We start from the raw sequence: 24230 nt of genomic DNA, 5'->3' as shown, positions 1-24230 counted from the left end.
CATCATCTCATTAGCATTCAGAAAGACGCTTACCACTTTAGAGATTCCAAAGGTTTTAGGATCTGCTGCCAGGAAATTAAACAAGGCCAAATATATACTTCTCATTATAAATCACAGTATCATACTTAGACAAAGTTCAGGGCCCATCCACATGTCCCAGAGAACATCTGAACTTAGACAAGTCATCAACTGTCCTTTGAGCACGTCCTACAGTAGACATTATAGGGGTGTCAACCGGTGAATCACAAGGTTCATATATTTGGAAAAGGAGATATTTGTTACTTTTTTTTTTTTTTTTTGGAGACAGAGTCTCACTCTGTCACCCAGGCTGGAGTGCAGTGGCACGATCTCGGCTCACTGCATCCTCTACCTCCCGGGTTCAAGCAATTCTCCTGCCTCAGCCTCCCAAGTAGCTGGGACTACAGGTACACGCCGCCACACCCAGCTAATGGTTTTTGTATTTTAAGGGAGACACAGGTTTTCACCATGTTACCCAGGCTGGTCTCAAACTCCTGAGCTCAGGCAATTTGCCCACCTCAGCCTCCCAAAGTGCTAGGAATACAGGCATGAGCCACTACGCCCACCAGCTTTATTTCTTCTAAATGGTTGCAGCCTGCAGGCTGGCCATCTTGCAGGCTGGGAATCATAGCCTCGGATAGAAACCAAAAGTGGGCACTTTGAGAGAGGGAAGCATGAGACAGGAATTTATGCTGAACAGGTTGGCTAAATATACATACTCACCATATTATAGGAGTTATGAATATTCATGAAAAGGGGTGCATGTCTAGTAAACAAATGCATGTGACATGCATCCCACGTTTTCCCTGTGGGGTGGAGACTTAACATTTAAATGCATTAGAATTGGGCTCTTTACATCAAAGCGTGAGATGGAAGACTCAGAAGCATGCTGTGCGCAGCCTCTGTAAACCAGCCAGAACCTGTCCATGGTCCATGGTCTCTTATCAGAAAGGAATGCTGGTCAGTTGAGTAAATCAGCAGTGGAGCAAATCTCTCAAAAGGTTTGTTTGTTTGTTTGTTTGTTTTTAACTCTTAGGAAAGAAAGCTTTATGGTGGTTAGTGATGGAGGGGATATAATGAGGTGTCTGACTTCCCATCTTGTCATGGTCAGGAACTCAGTTTTTTTTTTGTTTGTTTGCTTGTTTTTTTGTTTTTGTTTTTGTTTTGTTTTGTTTTGAGACGAAGTCTTGCTCTGTTGCCCAGGCTGGAGTGCAGTGGCACAATCTCGGCTCACTGCAACGTCCACCTCCCGGGTTCACACCATTCTCCTGCCTCAGTCTCCCAAGTAGCTGGGACTACAGGCGCCCGCCACCACACCTGGCTAATTTTTGTATTTTTAGTAGAGATGGGGTTTCACCATGTTAGCCAGGATGGTCTTGATCTCTTGACCTCATGATCTGCCTGCCTTGGCCTCCCAAAGTGCTGGGATTATAGGTGTGAGCCACCGCACCCAGCCAGGAACTCAGTTTTTAAGGCTTATCTAGGCTCCCCTTGGCCAAGGGGAATCCATTCAGTCACTTGGGGGGCTTAGGATTTTCTTTTTATTCCTCAGGGTATCTACAGATATAAAAGATATATTGCCAATCCCATGATCTAATGGGAAGTCTGTAGTATATATAAGTAGAGCAAGACCCAGAATTATGGACATTTTTAGAAGTTTAGCATTTTGGTTGGAATAAACCTCAAACAAATTGGCTATCTCGCAATCCTTTTCCTCGCAGACATTGGAAATCACCAAATGATACAATAGAGGGCATGAAAGTATTAATTCATCCTTTATTCATCAGACATTTTTAGAGAGGAAGGAATTACACTGGTTGCTGGGAAAAAATACAGAAGTCAGTAGATCATATTCACTGACTTAAGAAGCTTAGTTCAGTAGGGGAGTTAAGACATGTATATAAATAACTCTTAAACACAAACCAAAATGAGATCAGTGATGTCAGAGAAATATAGGTAAACTCTTATGGGAATTTACAGTAAATGGAGAGGCCTATAGGTGAACTGTTACGGGAATTTAAAGGAAAGGGAGAGGCCGAGCGCAGTGGCTCAAGCTTGTAATCCCAGCACTTTGGGAGGCCGAGACGGGGATCACGAGGTCAGAAGATGAAGACCATCCTGGCTAACATGGTGAAACCCCATCTCTACTAAAAATACAAAATATTAGCTGGGTGTGGTGGCGGGCGCCTGTAGTCCCAGCTACTCAGGAGGCTGAGGCACAAGAATAGCCTGAACCAGGAGGTGGAGGTTGCAGGGAGCCGAGATCGCGCCACTGCACTACAGCCTGGGCAACAGAGGCAAGGTGAGACTCAGTCTCAAAAACAAAAACAAAAAAACTTAGAGATAGAAGTGACCCTTACGGGGTGTTAGCTGTGCACAAGGGATCAGATCTTGTGATGGGCATAACAGCTGGGGGTCATTTGGATCTTTGTGTTCAGCAGATTCTGGCACCTAGTTCCTACTGTTCTCTGTAGCCCTTGGCAGGCAGCTGCAGCAGTGGCATTTCTATAGGAACTGTCCTGTTGGATTATTGGATCTATTGGTGCTGGTTGTGAATCCTCGAAACCTGGTTGGGTTTTCTGTTTGTCCTGAAGGTTTTATAAGCTCCTAATTCCCCTTTTTAAAAAAGTCCTCTTTTGGTAAACCAGCTGCAACGGATGTCGACATCTTCAGCGAAAACCCCTCACCGATATAGTATGTTTTGACTTTCTAATCACCCACCCATGTTCCTTGAGGATTTTGACACTCAATTTACAGTGACTTCTTTTTTTTTTTTTTTTTTTTGAGACAGAGTTTCACTCTTGTTGCCCAAACTGGAGTGCAATGGCGTGATCTCGGCTCACCGCAACCTCCGCCTCCTGGGTTCAGGCGAGTCTCCTGCCTCAGCCTCCTGGGTGGCTGGGATTACAGGCACGTGCCACCATGCCTCGGCTTCCCAAAGTGCTAGGATTACAGGCGTGAGCCACTGCGCCTGGCCCACAGTGACCTCTTCAACCCATTTCCCTGGAGCCACGCTAGGGATTCTAGGTAGATTCTACCTTGACGATCTACCCAACACTCTAGGTCATAATTTCTCCATCTCCATGACTGCAGTGTGGAGTTAGTACATCTGGACCTGTTCTACCTCTAACTCTAAAAATTCCTCTCTGTGATGTGACCGCCTGTCATGCCACTTTCTCACTCCACTCAGACCTGCTCTTTAACCCGAATGACCTTCCGTCTCATAATCCTGCCTTGCTCTCCTAACAAATCAATCCAGCTTGTGTGATTTCTGCATAAGCCTCAACCCAGTGAGTGTTCAACAGCCTTCCCACTAGCACTGAATTTCCTCACTCTCTTGACCTGTGCATTCACTATCTTTTATGATATCCCTTAAAATGTCTCATGCTTGCCGGACACAGTGGCTCACGCCTGTAATCCCAGCACTTTGGGAGGCTGAGGCAGGTGGATCACCTGAGATCGGGAGTTCGAGACCAGCCTGACCAACATGGAGAAACCCCATCTCTACTAAAAATACAAAATTAGCCGGGCATGGTGGTGCATGCCTGTAATCCCAGTTACTCGGGAGGCTGAGGCAGGAGACTCGCTTGAACCCAGGAGGCAGAGGTTGCAGTGAGCCGAGATCATGCCACTGCATTCCAGCCTGCACAACAAGAACGAAACGCCGGCCGGGTGCGGTGGCTCAAGCCTGTAATCCCAGCACTTTGGGAGGCCGAGACGGGTGGATCACGAGGTCAGGAGATCGAGACCATCCTGGCTAACACCGTGAAACCCCGTCTCTACTAAAAAATACAAAAAACTAGCCGGGCGAGGTGGCGGGCGCCTGTAGTCCCAGCTACTCGGGAGGCTGAGGCTGAGGCAGGAGAATGGCGTAAACCCGGGAGGCGGAGCTTGCAGTGAGCTGAGATCCAGCCACTGCACTCCAGCCTGGGCGATAGAGCGAGACTCTGTCTCAAAAAAAGAAAAAAAAAAAAAACAAAAGAACAAAACTCCATCTCAAAAGAAAAATTAAAAAAAAAGTCTCATGCTTATATAGGTTTTTTATGTGTTGAATGAGAATTTAACACTAACACTTATAAAGTACTTACCATATACCAGGCACTGTTTCAAGTACTTTAATGTATTAATTTGTTGAATCCTCACAACCATCCGGTGAGATAGGGTCATGTAATATCCACATTTGCAGATGAAGAAACTGAAGCACAGAAAGGTTCAGTGATTTACCCAAGGCCACACAGCTGGTAAGTGCTTGAACTGGACTTCAGACTGACCGTGTTCTTAATAACTAGACTCTATTTATATTCCGTCAGTCTATTTTAATCACATTTCAAATAGGTATGCCAAGATGGTTGTGCCTCATTTAGTGCATATTAAAAACATTTCTTTCTATTTAAGTATAAATGTGGTTATTAGCTCACTGTTAATATTACATATTGCAGTTTCTAAAAGCAGTTCTTCATTAATATATACACCAAGTTTTTTTTTTAGTGAAAATTGTTTCTTTCTCGCTTTCCATATTACTTTCTTGCATTCTCATTTGAATGTCAATTCTGTTGTGAAATATGTGTCATTCCATTGCAGACAAATGTTTCAGGCAGCCGCGAAGAGCTAGGAGGATAGGTGTTCTGTGTCATCCCACTGACTCCTCCTCTTTCTTTTTTCTGAGACGGAGTCTTGCTGTGTCTCCCAGGCTGGAGTGTAGTGGCGCAATCTCAGCTCACTGCAACCTTCACCTCCTGGGTTCAAGCAATTCTCCTGCCTCAGTTTCCTGAGTAGCTGAGGTTACAGGTGCACACCACCACACCCAGCTAATTTTTGTATTTTTAGTAGAGATGGAGTTTCACCATGTTGGCCAGGCTGGTCTCGAACTCCTGACCTTGTGATCCGCCCACCTCGGTCTCCGAAAGTGCTGGGATTACAGGTGTGAGCCATTGCACCCGGCCAACTCCTCCTCTTTCAAAATCTCAATTCTGTTCCATCCAGGAATGTCTACTTCCATAAGTGAAGTATAGCAATTTGAGACATCAACTAGGATTGTTTTCTCTACTGTCTTCCAAGATAAGTCAAGTGTAGTATTTAGACTTTGGGTTCCAAAATCAGTGTAGATTTGAATCCCAACTCTAACATCGAGACCTTGGGTAAGTTACTTAACCTCTCTAAGCTTCAGGTATTTCATTTATAAAAATTGGAATAGCCATACTATAAATCAAATGTGAAGAGATCGCCGTGGACCACCCCTCCCCAACCCCACAAGATTTATCTCGGCCCGTCCTGTCCCACTCTTCTCCCAAAACAGGTGCACACTCTGCTCACACACAAAAGCAGCTCCAAGAATTTTGATAAATTATAGCCTTTACTGAAGGTTGTGTATTGAGACAGAGGAGCAGGTTACATTGTACCTCAGAAAGCAGATCTTCACTTAAAAACAAAAATCACTGCCTTTTCATCCACTGCTCTCCCCCAAGTACCCTGCTTCTTTGGTCCTTATTCTCCTGGCCCACCCCGACTCACACTATCCTCTCTCCAGTTCCTCTGCTTTATCAGACAGGTGGGGACAAGACTGAATTCCTCCAGGTAGTGAATACTCTATTTATTAAAGCAGGAAGCAGATGTGTTTTACTCTATCAAAAAGGCTCAGCTTTACTTAGAGAGTTAGCAATTCCTCGTGTATTTCCAAGAGTGATTTTGAGTGAGTGCACAGCTGTATTTTGGAATGCCTGAGGTTGCCATCTGAATCTGCAATTCAGTAGCTGGGAGTAGAAAGTCAACGCTGATACTAACAGTCTCCACCATGAAGTTCTCTCATTAGGATTTTGGTTATCAGGGTGACTTTGTATGTGTATGTGTTTGTATGTTGTTGTTGTTGTTTTTCCCCCCTCTTGCCAGAAAAATGAGGGTTCATTTTCTGTCTCCGGTTCATGGTTACATTCATTTAAGTTAGTTTCCTAGAGTTTTTCGTTCTGAAACATCATTTCAGGCCGTTCGTCAACTCGACTAATAATTAGAGTCAACTTTTGACAAATATTTGCTATAAGGAAATACTTCTTACAGAGTATATGTATTTTGTCATAATAGATTTGAACATGGCTGTTAATCAAATATGAGATGGTTTCTGTTGATATGGAGTTTATGAAGTTAATACAAGGAGGTCAGTAAGACCCTATTTTCCTAGAGTTAAATGTTACCGGTTTTAGTATTTGTACTTGCCTACTTTAGCAAAACAGTACAATATTTAACAGTCTTACAAGTCTCATGACTGCTTCCCTTTCCTTTAACTTGCTTCATATATGATGACTCTCACTCATCAAAACGACAAAACTCACTGTTCAAAAAGTTAAGTGAAAATTCAGCAGAGTGGGAGTATTTATGGCTTCTAAAGGAGATTCTTCATTGTACATTACCCAGGATCCAGTAATGAATGTGTACTATCAGGGGCCAGGGATTTAGGGGGATGAATTTCCCAGAGTTTAATCATTTCAGAAGGCCTCTGAGTGTGACTTTTTCCCCAATAATCTACTTATCTCCGTAATTTACCCCTCCCACCGCATTGCGAGGAAAATGAGTCTCCCAGGTTGTTTGCATGATAAGTAGCTGGGAATTGTGTGAGCCTTTCAAGAAGAAGCCCTGAGTTAATTGTAGCAGCCTGAGCTAATGGTTTCCCATGTTCGCTGGCAGGTGAAGTGAAGAAGAGGGCTTGAAAACACCCTTTATCACAAGTACCATGCATTTGAAAGCTGAAATCTCAAAAATGTTTGCTTCATGAAAGATATTTTCCCTTACAATATAAATGGGTGAGAAAAATGTCCTTCTAGAGATAGGACTAACAGTTTTGCAGAGAGCTCTGGATATTGGCTCCTTGGAAGAACTGGGAAGGTTGTTGTTTTCTTTTTTTCTTTTTTTTCCAAAGTATCCCTCTAATTTGCCACCCCTCACCCCCCTTATTAGCCAAGTCAGAATTTAAAGAATAAGCTGCTTATTGGAAGCAAACAACTAGAAAAATGACTTTTGAAAAACAAAACAAAACTAGGCTTCCGAAAATTTCTGATTGTATTTTTTTAGGTTCTTTTTATGTTTATCCTTGGGGTATTTAACACCATGTCAATTATGTTGGGGCTTTGCAAACGATACCCCAAAATACGGCGCTTTGGCATCCTGTGTACTTTGAACTGAAGGACATTGGAAGGGCTTCAGAAGCAAAGTCTGTCTCTGACCTTCTCCTGCTTCCCTTTCTCCCCAAGGCAGGCCATAGAAACTAGAATTTCGGCCAAGCGTGGTGGCTCACGCCTGTAATCCTAGTACTTTGGGAGGCCAAGGTGAGTGGATCACTTGAGGTCAGGAGTTCGAGACCAGCGACCAGCCTGGCCAACATGGCAAAATCTCATCTCTACTAAAAATAGAAAAATTAGCCAGGTGTGGTGGCATGTGCCTGTAGTCCCAGCTACTCAGGAGGCCGAGACACGAGAATCGCTTGAACCTGGGAGGCGGAGGTTGCAGTGAGCCAAGATTGTGCCACTGCACTCCAGCCTGGACAACAGAGTGAGACCCAGTCTCAAAAAAAAGAAACTAGAATTCCTTTTCACAAAGGTGAGTCAGAGGAACTAGAACCTTTCTCCCCCAGAGCCAGCCATAAAACCTAGAAATATTCCTCTGACTCTACCTGCCTTTCTGGGTAGAAGCTGGCCGTAAAGAAATTCCCTGACCTAACTTGTCTGAAAGTGGATCATAAGACCTTCATTCCAAAGGGGGTCCTGCCCTATCCCCGGGAGGAAGGAATGTCACACAGAGAGGCCAAGAAGAATCTGAGCAGACAGGCCCTGCGGGGTTTCGCCACTCAGTCTATTACTATTAGATCACACCCTTTTTGTTTGATCACATTTCTACATGGCTGTCCACTCTTCATTGAATCTAAGCATAAAAATGGACATTTTCCCCTTGTGTCTTTGGGTATTCTTTGCTGAAGGGCCCCCATGTCATATACAACTTTGATTAAATAAATCTGTTGTGCTTTTCTCTCGCTAACCTCCCTCTTCTTGGCCTCTCTGTGTAGCTTTCCTTCCTCCCAGGTGTGGGGCAGAAACCCTTTGGAATGAGGGTCTTCAAGGGAGAAGCGAGAGAGTGAACTTTCTAGGTTTTATAGCTTGCTTTTGTGGGAGAAGAGTTCTAGCTTCTAAGACCAGCTTCTGGGAAGAGGAATTCTGGCTTCTGTGACTCAGAGGACAAAGAGGAGCAGGAAACAGGAGGATGGGAGAAGGTCAGAAAGGCCTTGCTTTTCAGATGCCTCCCAGTCTCCTTCAGTTCGAAGTCCCCAGCATGCCAAAATGCCATCCTCTGGGGTATCGCATTCTGATCCGTGATGGAGATCTAAGAATAAGCAATGGTGGGAAACTGTTAATTCCATGCCCCTTCCAGGCCCTAAGAAGTAAAAGGGAGTCAAGAGTGTTACTGGAACTCAGTAGGAGAGCACAGCAGACGGGAAACGTGCTTAAAAGGGGATGCAGCCATTGCCAGAACCACTGCTGATTCCAGCCAGTGCCCCCACTGGCTGGCCCGAGAGGAAGCCCGAAGTCAGGGGAGCCCAGGTGTTGCGGTAGGCAGTTGGGGTCAGCCCTCCCCCAAGCAGGGCACAGGAAAGGGTGGAGAAACTGGCCAGGGAAGCAGTCAGGATCATCCACCTAGTGATGGAATTCACATTGATGGTTTTTTGTTTTTTCGGGGGGGATGGCAAAAAATAGTTGTAAGTACATAAATTATGCATCACAATGGCATTCATGATTTATAAGACCTTAGTAAACGAGTCATTTTATTTATCTATCTATCTATCTATCTATTGAAACGGAGTCTTGCTCCCTCGCCCAGACTGGAGTGCGGTGGTGGGATCTCGGCTCACTGCAACCTCCGCCTTCTGGGTTCAAGTGATTCTCCTGCCTCACCCTCCCAAGTAGCTGGGACTACAGGCATGTGCCAGCATGCCCAGCTAATTGTTTTTTGTTTGTTTTGTTTTGTATTTTTAGTAGAGACGGGTTTTCACCATGTTGGCCAGGCTGGTCTTGAACTCCGGACCTCAGTTGATCCACCCACCTCAGCCTCACAAAGTGCTGGGATGACGGGCGTGAGCCACCGTGCCTGGCCCTTAATTTGCTTTTTTATTTTGAGTATATACTTTAACCACCACTACGATGAACAACATCTACGCTCAGGAATTTGATTCCCCTCTCCCTGTCTTCTCCACTCCCTCTCCTTCCCTATGTGGGTAACTGCTTTGATCAGGTTTACAGGTCTGTTTCTAGTGTTTATTTTTGCAGATACAGTCACGCATCGCTTAACGACAGGGGTGTGCTCTGAGAAATGAGTCATTAAGTGATTTTGTTGTATGAGCATCACAGAGTATACTGACACAAACCCAGATGGCATAGCCTACTACACACTTAGGCTATATGGTATGGCCTGTTGCTCCTTGGCTCCTGAACAGTGTATTACTATGCTGAACATTGTAGACAGTTGTAACACAATGATAAATATTTTTGTGTCTAAATGTAAATAGTACAGTAAAAGTACAATATAAAGGATTTAAAAATGGTGCACCTGTGGCCAAGCACAGTGGCTCACGGCTGTCATCCCAGCACTTTGGGAAGCTGACGTGGGAGGATCACAGAGTCAGGAGTTCAAGACCAGCCTGACCAACATGGTGAAACCCCATCTCTACTAAAAATACAAAAATTAGCTGGGCGTGGTGGCGCGCATCTGTAATCGCAGCTACTCAGGAGGCTGAGGCAGGAGAATCGCTTGAACCCAGGAGGCGGAGGTTGGAGTGAGCTGAGATCTTGCCACTGCACTCCAGTCTGGGTGACGGAATGAGACTCCATCTCAAAAAAAAAAAAAATGGTGCACCTGTATTGTAATCTTATGGGCAGCTCCACTGTAATCTTATGAGACCACCATCACATATGCTGTCCATTGTTGACCACAGCATCACTATGCATGCATGACCGGACAAGCAAATCAAATGCATATAGAGGTGTTGCTCAACTTACAATGCAGTTACATCCCAATAAATCCATCATGGGTTGAATATACCATTAATTGAGAAGGCATTTAATATACTTAACCTACACAACATCATAGCTTAGCCTTGCCTACCCTAAATGTACCCAGGACACTGACATTAGCCTACAATTAGGCAAAATCATCTAGCACAAGTCTTTTTTATAATATTTAATATCTTATGTAATTTGGTCGGGAGCGGTGGTTCACGCCTGTAATCCCAGCACTTTGAGAGGCCAGGGCAGGTGGATCACGAGGTCAGGAGTTCAAGACCAGCCTGGCCAACATGGTGAAACCCCATGTCTACTAAAAATATAAAAATTAGCTGGGCATGGTGGAGCGTGCGTATAATCCCAGCTACTCAGGAGGCTGAGGCAGGAGAATCGCTTGAACCCAGGAGGTGGAGGTTGCAGTGAGCCGAGATCACGCCACTGCACTCCAGCCTGGCAACAGAGCGAGACTCCGTCTCAAAAAAAAAAAATTAATAATAATATTTAATATCTCATGTAATTTATTGAATACTATACCGAAAGTGAAAAACAGGATCGTTCTGTGAGTCCTCACTGTATACAGCTGAAAGCACCATACTAAAGTCAAAAACTCGTTAAGCCAAACCATTGTAAGTCAGGGGCTGTCTATATATATATGTATAAAATTAATATATATATAATTAATATATATGTTGTATAATTATATATATAATTTATATATAATATATAATAGGCCGGGCGCGGTGGCTCAAGCCTGTAATCCCAGCACTTTGGGAGGCCGAGACGGGTGGATCACGAGGTCAGGAGATCGAGACCATCCTGGCTAACACCGTGAAACCCCGTCTCTACTAAAAAATACAAATAATACAAAAAACTAGCTGGGCGAGGTGGCGGGCGCCTGTAGTCCCAGCTACTCGGGAGGCTGAAGCAGGAGAATGGCGTAAACCCGGGAGGCGGAGCTTGCAGTGAGCTGAGATCCGGCCGCTGCACTCCAGCCTGGGCGATAGAGCGAGACTCCCTCTCAAAAAAAAAAAAAAAAAAAATATTAAAATATATATATATATATATATATATATATATATACACACACACACATATATATATAATTAATATATATTATATAATTTATATATATAATTATATATATATAAATGTTTTCCCCTGCATATAAAAGGTAGCATATTGTGAACACTCATCCGTACCTAGCATCATACCTTCTTTTATATATGTAGAGGTATAGCTAAAGGACGAGTTCCCAGAGTGGAAATTTTGATCAGTTTTACCAGATTGCCCTCCAAAGTGGTTTTAGACTCCCAAAACCATTGTATAAGACTGTCGCCTCACAGTCTTGTGGAAAGATTGTGGCACTCAGCATTTGGAATTTTGCCAGTATGAGAGAGGAAAAAATATTATTTCATTGTATTAAGTTGAACCACATGAAATTATCATTTGTGTAGATTAGAAATCGTAGAACATTGGTAATTCATATGATTAAACCTAAGAGCTTTATTTTGTGTTTTTCTTTTTTCCTTTTTTTTTTTTTTTTTTTTGAGACAGAGTTTGGCTCTTGTTGCCCAGGCTGGAGTGCAATGGCACAATCTCGGCTCACCGCAACAAGAGATTCTTCTGCCTCAGCCTCCCGAGTAGCTGGGACTACAGGTGTGCACCACCATGCCCAGCTAATTTTTGTATTTTTAGTAGAGACGGGGTTTCACCATTTTGGCCTGGATGGTCTCGATATCTTGACCTTGTGATCCACCCACCTTGGCCTCCCAAAGTGCTGGGATGATAGGTGTGAGCCACTGTGCCTGTCTCTTCCTTTTTTTTTTTTAATGTATATTAGATCTAATTCACATATAATAAAATTCACCATTTTTCGGTGACCAATTCTATGAGTTCTAAGAAACATAAATAGTTCTGCAACCACTACCACAATCAAAATACTGAATCTTTCCACCACCCTGAACATGAGTTCTCTGTGCTCCTTTGTGGCCGTGCCTTCTTCCCATCCCCCAGACCCCCAGACCCTGGGAACCACTGATCTGACTTCTATCGCCGTGGTTTTGCCTTTTCATGGAGTCATTCTCAGCCCACTTTCTCTCTGTCTTGTCTCCACCAATGCTCTGTGGATCTTCATCTACTTGGTCAAAGCTAGGTCATGGGCACCTTATGGCTGTAGTTCAGAAGCGGAAAAGAGCATGAAGTGTGTGCTGCTCATGTGTCCATGCCTGGAAGTGGGCCACGCCACTTCTGCGCACTCTTAGAGCTTTTAGAGCAGGGTGGCCATTTAAGCACAGTTATGAATTCAAACCATCCAGGGAGTATACAAATACAAATACAAAAAAATAAGAATAGGTAACTTAAGGATACAATTCAGGACTTTAGATTAAGCCAATTTAAGGAATGCAGAAAAAAGAGGTCAGTGCATTTGAAAGCATATAAACAGTAGGTTGATGAATAAACATAAAAGCTATCTATTTGAAAAGGCAGATTAAATAGGCAAACGTATGCCAAGTATTACGGCAAAAGAGAAAAAACAAAAGCACCATATTAAGGATGAGAAGGGGGATATAAACACAGATGCTGAGTTAAAAATTAGAGAATACTATTTATAAATTTATACCAATTAACAGTTCAGTGATCTTCTAGAAAACTTCAAGTTCCCAAAATAGTTTAAAGAGTAATTAGAGATCTTAAATGGAACAGTAACTGAGAAAGAAAGAGGAGGAGTGTACAAAGAATTATCCTCCCCAAAATAGTCTGGTACTAGGCAGTTTTATGGGCAAATTATTTCAAACTTTCCAGGAAAAAAAAAATTTCTATGGTATATAAACTATTTCAGAATAGAGAAAAGAAGGAAGGCATCCTATTTCACTTTATGAATTTAGAATAACTCTAATAGCAAAACCCAACAAAGATAACATTCACATACAAATCTGGATGCTAGTCTCACTTATGAATATAGTTACCCTAAAATGCCATAAATAAAACAATAGCAAAATAAATCTGATTTTGTATTTAAAAAGTAAAGCACTGTGCCCAAGCCAAATTAATCTCAAGTGTGCAAAGAGAGGTTAATATTGGGAAACATATTAACATAATTCATCTCAGTAAATGGAGTAAAGCCTTATAATCACCTTAGTAGATAGTAAAAAGGCATTTAATAGAACTCAATATCTGTTCTTAGTTGTTGTTGCTATTGTTTTTTAAAAATTACCCTTCAGAAACTAGGAATTGAACGACACTGTATTATTCTAAATAATAACTATCACAAACTAAACATTACTAATCATCTTGCCTAATGGTGAAAAACTAGAAGATCAGATCAAGAACAAAGTAAGAATGTCCCATCTCATGACTAATATATATCATTAATTCAGAAGGTACAACCTCTGCAATACGCAAAAGAAATAAACAGAAGAGTAAAAGCCAAAATTAACATCTTACTTGCAAATATTTCCAGTTGTCTACTTGGAAATTTCAAGAGAATCAACTGAAAACTAAGAACGGCAAGTCCTTTGCCAAATATAAAATGAATATACAAAATTGTTTTCTCGTATAGCACTCATAACCAGGTAGCAAATGTCACAGATAGAGAACAGATTGCATTCACGATGGCTACAAAAACTCAACAAGACTAGATCTACAAAGAAAACTACAAAACATTTCTGAGGTTCAAAACCCAACTCAAAACTAGCTGAAGCAAAACAAAAGGGGGAGGGGAGTTTATCATCATTGTGATTTGGGGAGGTTGTGACTCACAGTTTTTTTAAATAATTGGGGAGATACTGTTTTTCTTTTTCTTTTCTTTTCATTTTTTTGAGATGGAATTTCGCTCTTGTTTCCCAGGCTGGAGTGCAATGGCACTATCTCGTCTCACTGCAACCTCCGCCTCCCAGGTTCGAGTGATTCTCCTGCCTCAGCCTCCCGAGTAGCCGGGATTACAGGCATGCACCACCACGCCCAGCTAATTTTGTGTTTTTAGTAAAGACGGGGTTTCACCATGTTGGTCAGGCTGGTCTCAAACCCCCAACCTCAGATGATCCGCCTGCCTTGGTCTCCCAAAGTGCTGGGATTATAGGCATGAGCCACTGCACCCTGCCTCATTGGGGAATTTTCAACCCCGGAAATTTATAAACATTGGTGAAACAAATGTTTATCTTGGGTAATTCATGTTCATGCCCTGTCTAGGTTCCAAGATCTCGACTGGATAACCACTTAAAGCTCTCTACATCTCCAAGTGTTAGCAAACTTAGTTGACTGAGGCAAACTCAAACTGAAAGGAAAGGAGTTTACATTACATTTAGAGTGACAAACAGCCTAAAGTGGTAGCTTCTAGACACAGCAGTAACTCTGCTCCACTGACTGGAAGCAGAAAGTGGTATGACCAGTATTAAATAGTATAAGAACAGGCCAAGCTTGGTGGCTCACACGTGTAATCCCAGCACTTTGGGAGGCCGAGGTGGTCAGATCACGAGGTCAGAGATCAAGACCATCCTGGCTAACATGGTGAAACCCCATCTCTACTAAAAATACAAAAAAATTAGCTGGGCATGGTGGCGGGCACTGTAGTCCCAGCTACTCGGGAGGCTGAGGCAGGAGAATGGCGTGAACCCGGGAGGCGGAGCTTACAGTGAGCCAAGATTGCGCCACTGCACTCCAGCCTGGGCGAGAGAGTCAGACTCTGTCTCAAAAAATAAAAATAAAAATAAAAGTGTAAGAATGAAGACGGACGCAGGCAATCCCCTCTTTTCCCTCCAGATCATCGGGGTTTTGTAGCTGAAATTCAGTTTCTCAGTTTGTTTGGGAAATGACATACAGACACGGTAAGGTCAGCATTCTATATAGCATATGTTGGGAATTAATCGTGTGACCACATTTGCACCATCTGAAGTTGACATTCACAAAAGTGTGGAAAACTACGATGAGATATGCATCCAAGAGAAAAGGTCACTGTGCCTGCGTGAGTGTGTGTTGGTCACCAATGCCATGTGAAGTCCAGAAGCAGATGTGAACCCAAGATGGCTTCAGACTGCAAACTCCTAGGTCAAAGAGAAATGACCTTCAACCAACAGAGTGAACGAAAGTGAGAAAGGGCTGGCAAAACACCAACAAGAGAAAAACCAGGTGGGAAGGTGAGCGCATCTGGGTAATTGGTCACAGACTGTAAATTCTCCTCAAGGATATTGTTTTAAGTCACATCTGCTGCTGCTGCTTAGAAGAGCCTGGATCTTCTGAGGAGTTTCAGAGGAATGCTTACGAAGACGGATGCTACTCAGGCTTTTTTTTTTTTTTTTTTTAAATGGAGTTTCGATCTTGCTGCCTAGGCTGAAGTGCAGTGGCGCGATCTCGGCTCACCGCAACCTCCGCCTTCTGGTTTCAAGCAGTTCTCCTGCCTCAGCCTCCCGAGTACCTGGGATTACAGGGGTCCGCCACCACACCCAGCTAATTTTTGTATTTTTAGTAGAGACAGGGTTTCACCATGTTGGCCAGGATTGCCTCGATCTCCTGATCTCAGGTGATCTGCCCGCCTTGGCCTCCCAAAGTGCTGGGATTACAGGCATGAGCCACCGTGTCTGGCCTGGTTTTTTGGTTTTGAAAGTGGAATAACAGAAGTACATTTCCTCAGAGAGAGTTATTTGGAAGAGGGAAAGACAAAGCAGGATGCATGCGGCAGTGGAAGGAAGATGTTGGAAGAGCACTTAGGAAAACCTGAACCGATTTACTCATCCGCCTTTCCATTGCCAGGAGCTCTCCTGTGCCTGTGGGTGCCAGGGCTGGGCTGGCAAAAGTACAGAGGTCAGAAAATTCCACCTCTACCAACTCACGCTCCACATGTGCTCACACCCACGCTTCCTTCAGTCACTGACACTTTTACTGTCCATCTTCTTCTGCTCGAGAGGAAAGGACTCCCATCCGTTCATCCATGCTCCCACGTCAGAGACAGTGTGCTTTCCCAGCCACTGATATTTCCGTTTGAAATGGGAACGGAGGAGAAGGCTGACTGGAACAAACAGGAATCTACCAGCAGTGGAATTTTGGGTATCCTGAAGCTGTTTTGGGAAGACACTTGGGAAAAGAAAGGACTTCTTTTTTACCCATCAGGTCATCTCTATTTAAGTAACCACTTGGTCCACCCTTGCGAGGTCCATGGAGTAACTCTGTTTATAGGAACACTGCTTAAGATCCAGTGGGGTCCCAAATTGCCCTTCTTTCAGAAGATGCTTCTGTTGCATCCCCAGCTAACAAACACTCATTTATTAACAGACAGGCACTCACTATATCACCCAGGCTGGTCTTGACCTCCTGGGCTCCAGTGACCCTCCTGCCTCAACCTCCCAGGTAGCTGGGACTACAGGTGTGTGCTACCATGCCTGGCTGATTTTACTGTTTTTTTTTTTTTTTTTTTTTTTTTTTTTTTTTTTTAATTTCTTTAGAGATAGGGTCATGCTGTGTTGCCCAGGCTGGTCTTGAACTCTTGGGTTCAAGCAGTCCTCCTGCCTCAGCCTCCCAGGTAATGGGAACCATAGGTGTGAGCTACTGTATCCAGCTAACAAACTTTTATTGAGTACTTGCCGTTGCCTAGCCCTGGAATGATGACCTCTACTCAGCTTGTATGAGAAGGCACAAAATGCTGAAATAAAAGAGGTCTTTCTCTCTTTCATGTACCAACCAAGGAAGCGTTTCCACATCCATTCTGTTGCCACCTCTAGTCCTGCTTATGACTCTAAACTTCCTTGGCATTTTAAGTAGATGAAGAATCATTCCATTAAGTGAGAGTGGCAGGAAGGGTGACAGTGATGAGATTCTCATACTCAGTTCTAAAGATGAGTTTCTTTACTCACTAAACTGCATTAGGAGCAGGATTCACTATTTTTTCTTTTTCTTTTGCAAACCCTCGGCATGTACTATCAGACCATATGCAAAATGATACAAGGTTTGAACATCTGTACATCAAATTAGGATTGCAGTGTAATGAGGTGAACCTAAATGAGAGCTGACGTTTTTGGAGGTTCCCTGTGCATTGGACACTGTGCCAAATGCTTCAAAAGCATCCTGTCATGAAGCCCTCATACCTGCTCTGTGTGACAGATGCTTTTATTCTCTCCATTTACAAGATAAGGTAACTAGTAACTTCATTGAGCTTGTCTCTTGACAACTTACATAATATTCTATATATGTCTTATGCTCTAGTAAGATTTATGTTGAGAAAACATAATGAGATGAGGCCCAGAGAAGTTTAGTAACTTGTCTAAAATCACCCAACTAGTGTTAGCAGAGGCAGGATTCAGACACCACCTTTGTCTCACTTTGGAGCTCGCATAGCCCCTACTCTGTACAGCTATCCTTTATGTTTAAGTATAATTAAAATCATGCTGCATGGTAAGCAGTTACTGCAAACAACTGCTTTGTATTCACTTACAAAGCTAATCCAGCTAATTCTTCGTTTTGTCATGTCTTTGCTATCTAGAAATGCCCTTGGTTTTTTTTGTTTGTTTGTTTTGTTTTTTTTTTGTTTGTTTGTTTGTTTGTTTTTGAGACAGAATCTCGCTCTGTGCCTGGGCTGGAGTGCAGTGGCCGGATCTCAGCTCACTGCAAACTCCGCCTCCCGGGTTTATGCCATTCTCCTGCCTCAGCCTCCCCAGTAGCTGGGACTACAGGCGCTAGCCACCTCGCCCGACTAGCTTTTTGTATTTTTTAGTAGAGACGGGGTTTCACCATGTTAGCCAGGACAGTCTTGATCTCCTGACCTCGTGATCCACCCGTCTCGGCCTCCCAAAGTGCTGGGATTACAGGCTTGAGCAACTGCGCCCAGCCTTTTTTTTTTTTAAGTCTTTCCTTTCAACAATTTACTTCTTTTTTTTCCTTTCAACCATTTATTAGTTTATTGTTGAGTGAATGAATTAATAAATCATGTCATAACATTTACATTTCGACTAATATACATTTTTCTGTTTGAGATGGAGTTTCACTGTCATTGCCTAGGCTGGAGTGCAGTGGTGTGATGTTGGCTCACTGCAACCTCCACCTCCCAGGTTTAAGCCATCCTCCTGCCTCAGCCTCCCAAGTAGCTGGGATTACAGGCACGCACCACCACGCCTGGCTAATTTTTTGTATTTTTAGTAGAGACGGCGTTTCACCATGTTGGCCAGGCTGGTCTCAAACTCCTGACCTCAGGTGATCCACCTGCCTTGGCCTCCCAAAGTGCTGGGATTACAGACTTGAGCCACTGCACCCAGCCTACCTTTTTTTTTTTTTTTTTTGAGACAGAGTCTCACTCTTGTCAGACTGGAGTGCAGTGGCACGATCTCGGCTCACTGTAACCTCTGCCTCCTGGTTTCAAGTGATTCTCTTGCCTCAGCCTCCTGAGTAGCTGGGATTACAGGCGCCTGCCACCACACCCAGGTAATGTTTTGTATTTTTAGTAGAGACGGAGTTTCACCATGTTGGCCAGGCTGGTCTCGAACTCCTGACCTCGTGGTTTGTCTGCCTCAGCCTCCCAAAGTGCTGGGATTACTGGCGTGAGCCACCACACCCGGCCCCAGCCTACATTTTTAAGATAATATTCTAGATTTGTTCATTTCTTCAATTTGTCCATAAACAATTGTTCAAATGTCTGCTGCATGCTAGGGACCAGGACTATAAAGTTGACTAAGGTGGTCTCTTCTTTCAAGGGACTCAGAGTCTAATAGGAACAGTTTGGCTTGTTTTAAGAAAAACTAAGTCAATAAAGTGTTATGGGTTCTAAGATAAGATCCCTTCACATAGAGAGGAGGCATCAAGGAAGAAATGGCTAGGGTGAATGAGAAAGACCTCATAGAAGAGGTGACTCTGAGTTTTCGAAGATGAATTAGTGTTGGCCAAGGGCCAGGGAGGTGGCAAGGCCAGCAAGGCTCACTCCATTAGTCTGCTCAAGCTGCCATAACAAAATACCAGGCCGGGCACGGTGGCTCACGCCTGTAATCCCACCACTTTGGGAGGCCGAGGCAGGTGGATCACAAGGTCAGGAGATTGAGACCATCCTGGTTAACACGGTGAAACCCCGTCTCTGCTAAAAATACAAAAAATTAGCCGAGTGTGGTGGCGGGCGCCTGTAGTCCCAGCTACTCGAGTGGCTGAAGCAGGAGAATGGCGTGAACCCGGGAGGCGGAGCTTGCAGTGAGCTGAGATCACGCCACTGCACTCACTCCAGCCTGGGTGACAGAGCGAGACTCCGTCTCAAAAAAAAAAAAAATACCAGATGGGGTTGCTTAACCAACAGAGGTTTATTCTCTCAGAATTCTGGAGATTAGCAATCCAAGATCAGGGTGCCAGCAGGGTTGGTTTCTGGTGAGGCCTCTGTCCTTGGGTTGCAGACGGCTGCCTTCTTGCTCTGTGCTCACGTGGCCTTTCCTCTGCATGCTCAGAGTATGCAAGTTCTGGTGTCTCTTCCTCTTATAATGACATCAGTCCTGTTGGACTAGTACCCCACTCTTATGACCTCATTTTTACTTTTATTACATTTTTAAAGGCCGTGTCTCCAAATACAGTTACATTGGGGGTTTGGGTTTCAACATCTGAATGTTGGGGTGATACAGTTCAGTCCATGATATGCTTACCAACACTAGAGTTTCCCTGGCCCCCAGTTCCTCCTGATGTTTCATCAGTGAAGTACCCTCCTGTGCACACACGTCCATAAGAGCCCTTTCCCATGCATTCTTCCTGTCCCTGGAAGTCTCTAAGGAGCGATTCCGGATTCCTGTCTGCTCTAAAGAGCGAAAGACTGCCAAAGTTCTTGTTTATGAAATGCCTGGCTTCAGATGTTCCACCCTCACTCAGAGCTGATCATGATGGAGAAGCAGCAGTTGCCTTCCATGTAAGAATCTTCTCTTTCCGTGATTCTGTTGTATTTCCACTTTTCCTGAGCCACTGAGGCCCACCGTAGGGTTTTGCACATAGTAAGGGCCCAGAAAATACGAGTTCTCTTCCTCTTTCACTTTATCACCATTAGGCCTTACAGCCAGACTTCGTATCTTTCCTTTCCTTTCCTTTCTTATGTTATGCCACCTCTCTCACTAAGAGTTCTTTGCTGACTCTGGGGCCAAATTAGTAAGATGTGGCCAAGAGTACTGCAGTAGACATCAGGAGACCCAAACCCTAGGCCGTCTCTGGGCTAGCCATAGAATCTTCATCATTTGCTACATCTATAAGATGCAGAGAATAAGACGTGGTACTACAAATTGTGACCAAATAAAAAGTTAAACATGACATCTGGGGTTACTGCAAAGCTCAAAATGGGTAACGTGTCACGGTTCTTTGCAAAGTACAAAGTGTCGTATTCACTTCAAAATTAATGGCAGTATTCTATTTTTATGCTAACATTTTCTGGGTAGACCGTTGGACCTTCTTGCACCTCCTATCTCACTGTCATCACATATCCAAGGACCTTAATCAGGTCTCTGAGAATTCTTCAAAGCTACCTCATGCCCAAGTTATAATGTTCTCATTAAAAAAAAAAAAAAAAAAAAAGTCTCTAAAATTCCACATCTTCTGTGAAGTCCTCATGAGCTGATTACAGGTAGGGGAGGACTTTCCCAGGAAGCCGTGTAAGGCAGTGGCTTTAGAGGCTATTTTGAGGGGTCTACAGTCTGACTTTCTGAATTGGAATCCGGCTCCATTGCTTACCAGTTGCGTGACCTTGAGCATCCCTTTGCTCTGTTTTCTTACCTGGAAACTAGGAGTATTCATGGGACCTACCCAACATTAGGATACTTGTGAGGGTTAAATGAATTATAACGTGTATTCTTCAGAACGGTGCTTGGCACTTTGTAAATGCTCTCAGCATTCATTATTGTTTTTCTTTATCTACCCAGGAGACATGGAGGTCTCTGGCTGCTATCTCTCAGTGGTTATTTAGTGATTGTACCCAATTCAATAATATTGGTGAAATGAATTTAAATTTGCTTCACCGACCAGTATCCATGATGAAAGCCATCAGATATTTGTGTTTTGTTCCATTTTCTGTCAGGTTACTTTAATCTGTCTTGAAAATAGTCTTCATAGAGTTGCTTGCTGGTTGGGTGTAAGGCCTTGTGTTTGGAGAGAAGATGGTGGGCATGACATCTGAAGAGCTAGTGGCATCTGAGGACTTGGGGCATGGGAACTGGGGAGCACATTCTTAAAAACAGCCTGAGAGCATTCAGCAAGGGGAAGACTTGTTGGCCCAAGAGGAAATTCTGTCGCTTCCAAACCAGCTTGGTGAAGCAAGATGATTCTGTAAGCCCAGTAAGCCAGGGCCAGGACTGCGAGCTGTACTGCTGAAGGGGTTCAATGCCAAAGTAAAGAAAAGGGGTTCTTTTTAATTGGAGGTGAGAGGAGGAAACTCCTTCCTGTAGGCCACAGAATAAAGCATGCTCAAGATTAGCCATTAGCAGGCAGCTGTAGAAATGAGTGCCTCCTCTTTATTTTGTCTGCTGTCAAGTTATCTTTCTGAAATCTGTGTTGTGTTATGAAAGAGACAAGTTTAATAAACAGATTCTATTTTTGTTCAAGCCATGGCTTGGAAAAGCACCGTAAATCTCTGAACCGGGAACCCACTGGGTTCTGTGTGCCTGTCACTCTCCCTTCCACCACACGGTGGTGACACACCTAAGCTGCAGGTCTCCCACGCCAGCGAACACTGAAGCCCCACGGACAGGCCCCCACGGTGGAGACCGTGACACTGACTTCCAGGATGCCTTTGCCCTTCCCTTATATCATTCATACGTTTAGTGCCCATTTCTTTGGCTGAGGTTCTTCTTTGTGTAAAGGAATTGCCCTGTGGGCAGGGACAGAGTCCATGTACCTCTGGGCCAGTCCTGTACCTCCTGGATTCCCAGTGCCTCTGCCCTAGCTCCAGCAGCTTCTTCCTTAGCTCTAGTCCTGGTCTGGTTAGCTGGCAGCACCCCATCCAACACTCAGGCAACACATCAACATAGGAGAAAATCCCACTTCTCCTTAGTTCAACTAAGGCAAGGCAGGAGGATTTGAAAGAGAACTTTTCCTTGGAAACAACACCAAAATATACACAAAAGCGAACACGGAGTTTAGCCGGCAGAACCAGACTTAAGAGAAAACAGCAAGCAGTAAAGACTGGCTAGTGGAGCTTGTGGACTGTCCAAAGCCCAGTTTCTTCCCCAAACTCAGTCTCTAGGAATCTTGTAGGGCATTTTAGCAAAGATAGCTCACATCCTATCCCAAGATAGATTTTATTTATAATTTGTGACCTATGTATTCCAAAGAGGACATGGGTGGTTTACAATAAAAGATGTGTGTATATATAAAATCTCAAAGCTGTTAAAGAATAGAAAATATTGACACGTAGGGGAGAACATAAAATATGTCAAATTCCTAAACTAATACCATATTTGAGCATTAAATTTAGCACTGACAATAGAATCTTGGAAAACCAACACAGAAAGTGAAATATGATGTGTACCACCATGGAAGTATTTAATAGGAAAGGAAAGAAACGTACTGTGTGTTTTTTTGTGTGTGTTCTGTTTTGTTTTTGAGACCAGATCTCACTCCCGTCACCCATGCTGGCGTGCAGTGGCGTGATCATGGCTCACTGCAGCTTCAAATTCCCAGGCTTAGGTGATCCTCCCTCCCTCCTGAGTAGCTGGAACTGCAGGTACCCACCACCACACCCAGCTGATGTTTTGTGTTTTCAGTAGACACGAGGTTTCACCATGTTGCCCACGTTAGTCGTGAACTCCTCGGCTCAGGGGTTTTTTTTGCTTCGGCCTCCCACAGTGCTGGGAGGTGTGAGCCACTGCGCCCAGCCAAAACATCCTTTTTCAGAAAGGCAAGCTTTTTCCTGATACTGAATATTTAATCTCAGTAATTGAAGCATATAATTCCACAATGATTTTATAGAAAATACACAAACTCTATTTAGTTGACAGTAGTATTTGTTTGATTCTACTTCTGGATCCTCATTTCTTCCTAGAATTTGTTCCATGTTCACCATGGCTATGCCACATTCCGTTTTTGAAGCTGACCTTAGGTAGTGAGGAAACCCCCAAAGGGTTGTCTTTGTCAGCAGAGGACACTAGACAAGAATGAGCCTCCCAGGGGACAGGGTTACCGCACCCTAATAAGAAGGATGTACGCCCTGGACTGGGTGGCAACTTGAGCCTTTCCCTTTTTCCAAATAGGAGCTTTTGGTGGCATCATCAGGGTGTTCATCTACAGGTATATATCGGATATATTGAAAATAACTAAGTTACTTGGTCATAATATGGAGAACTACGTACGAACTGCATTGAGAAGATGCCCATTAACCAGAGATCTGCGACTTGTACCCTCTTTCCCTCTCTATACAGTAGCAAGATGTGATTTGAGATTTTTCTCCCTTTGGGAAGGAAGTGAATGTAGTTTTGGTTGTGCTTGTGAGAATTATATTTTCATAAATGTAATGTTTGCTTGAAATTGTATATACCTGTGTGTGTGTGTGTTTGTGTGTATATGCACACACGTGCTTGCTGAGCAGCCAAGAGGAGAGGGTAATGACTGCACGTTCTCTTCTCTCTCTAGCACCCAATACCTGCGTGTTCCATAGCATTCAGATGCAGGTGGCACTCACCCCCATCCTGCCCTACACCTGCCCTCAATCTACATGCTAAGGCACAGTGGCGTGCATTTGACATAGACTTCCACCTGGCGATGAGTCAAAATAATGGCATAATTTAAAAAGACAAATAGTAGTGCAAGGTGTATTTCAAAAGAGAAAACAGAAAGCAGGAGTTACCAGTTTCACCTTCCTTCCCCTACGCCCCACTCTCCGAAGGAAAATACTTTCAACTCTTTCACACTCTCTTCTGGGTTTTGCTTTCTTATTTCTAAATAATGTACTTGTACTGACGTGACTTGATTTGCTTGCAATTCTAGAAGCTGTCTCTTAACTTCCTACTGTGGGAAATGATTAATTCTTTCATTGCCCACCCACACACATGCTCAGGCACTCACACTTCTTTCTCTGTGCTACCAATAAAGTTAAACTATAATTGTTAGTTATCACTCACTGTTTTCATTTTGACCATATCGATATCATTAAAGAGCTATGTAGTTTATTGTAATTAGATCCCCTTTCTTATGCAATATTTTGGGTTTTTTAGAACTTACTGTCATTTTTCTTTTTTTTTTTTTTTTTTTTTTTTG

The 24230-nt window shown here is 43.6% G+C and overlaps 1 protein-coding gene across 3 annotated transcripts in view; it reads left to right on the top strand.

Moving 5' to 3' along the window:
• Positions 1-24230, top strand: part of STX8 (syntaxin 8) — a 313076-nt gene that overhangs the window by 248882 nt on the left and 39964 nt on the right. The window lies entirely within an intron of this gene.

The sequence above is a fragment of the Piliocolobus tephrosceles genome, chromosome 16 (assembly GCF_002776525.5).
Source record: "Piliocolobus tephrosceles isolate RC106 chromosome 16, ASM277652v3, whole genome shotgun sequence".
Lineage (NCBI taxonomy): Eukaryota > Metazoa > Chordata > Mammalia > Primates > Cercopithecidae > Piliocolobus > Piliocolobus tephrosceles.
This window is presented reverse-complemented; position numbering and strand designations above follow the sequence as displayed.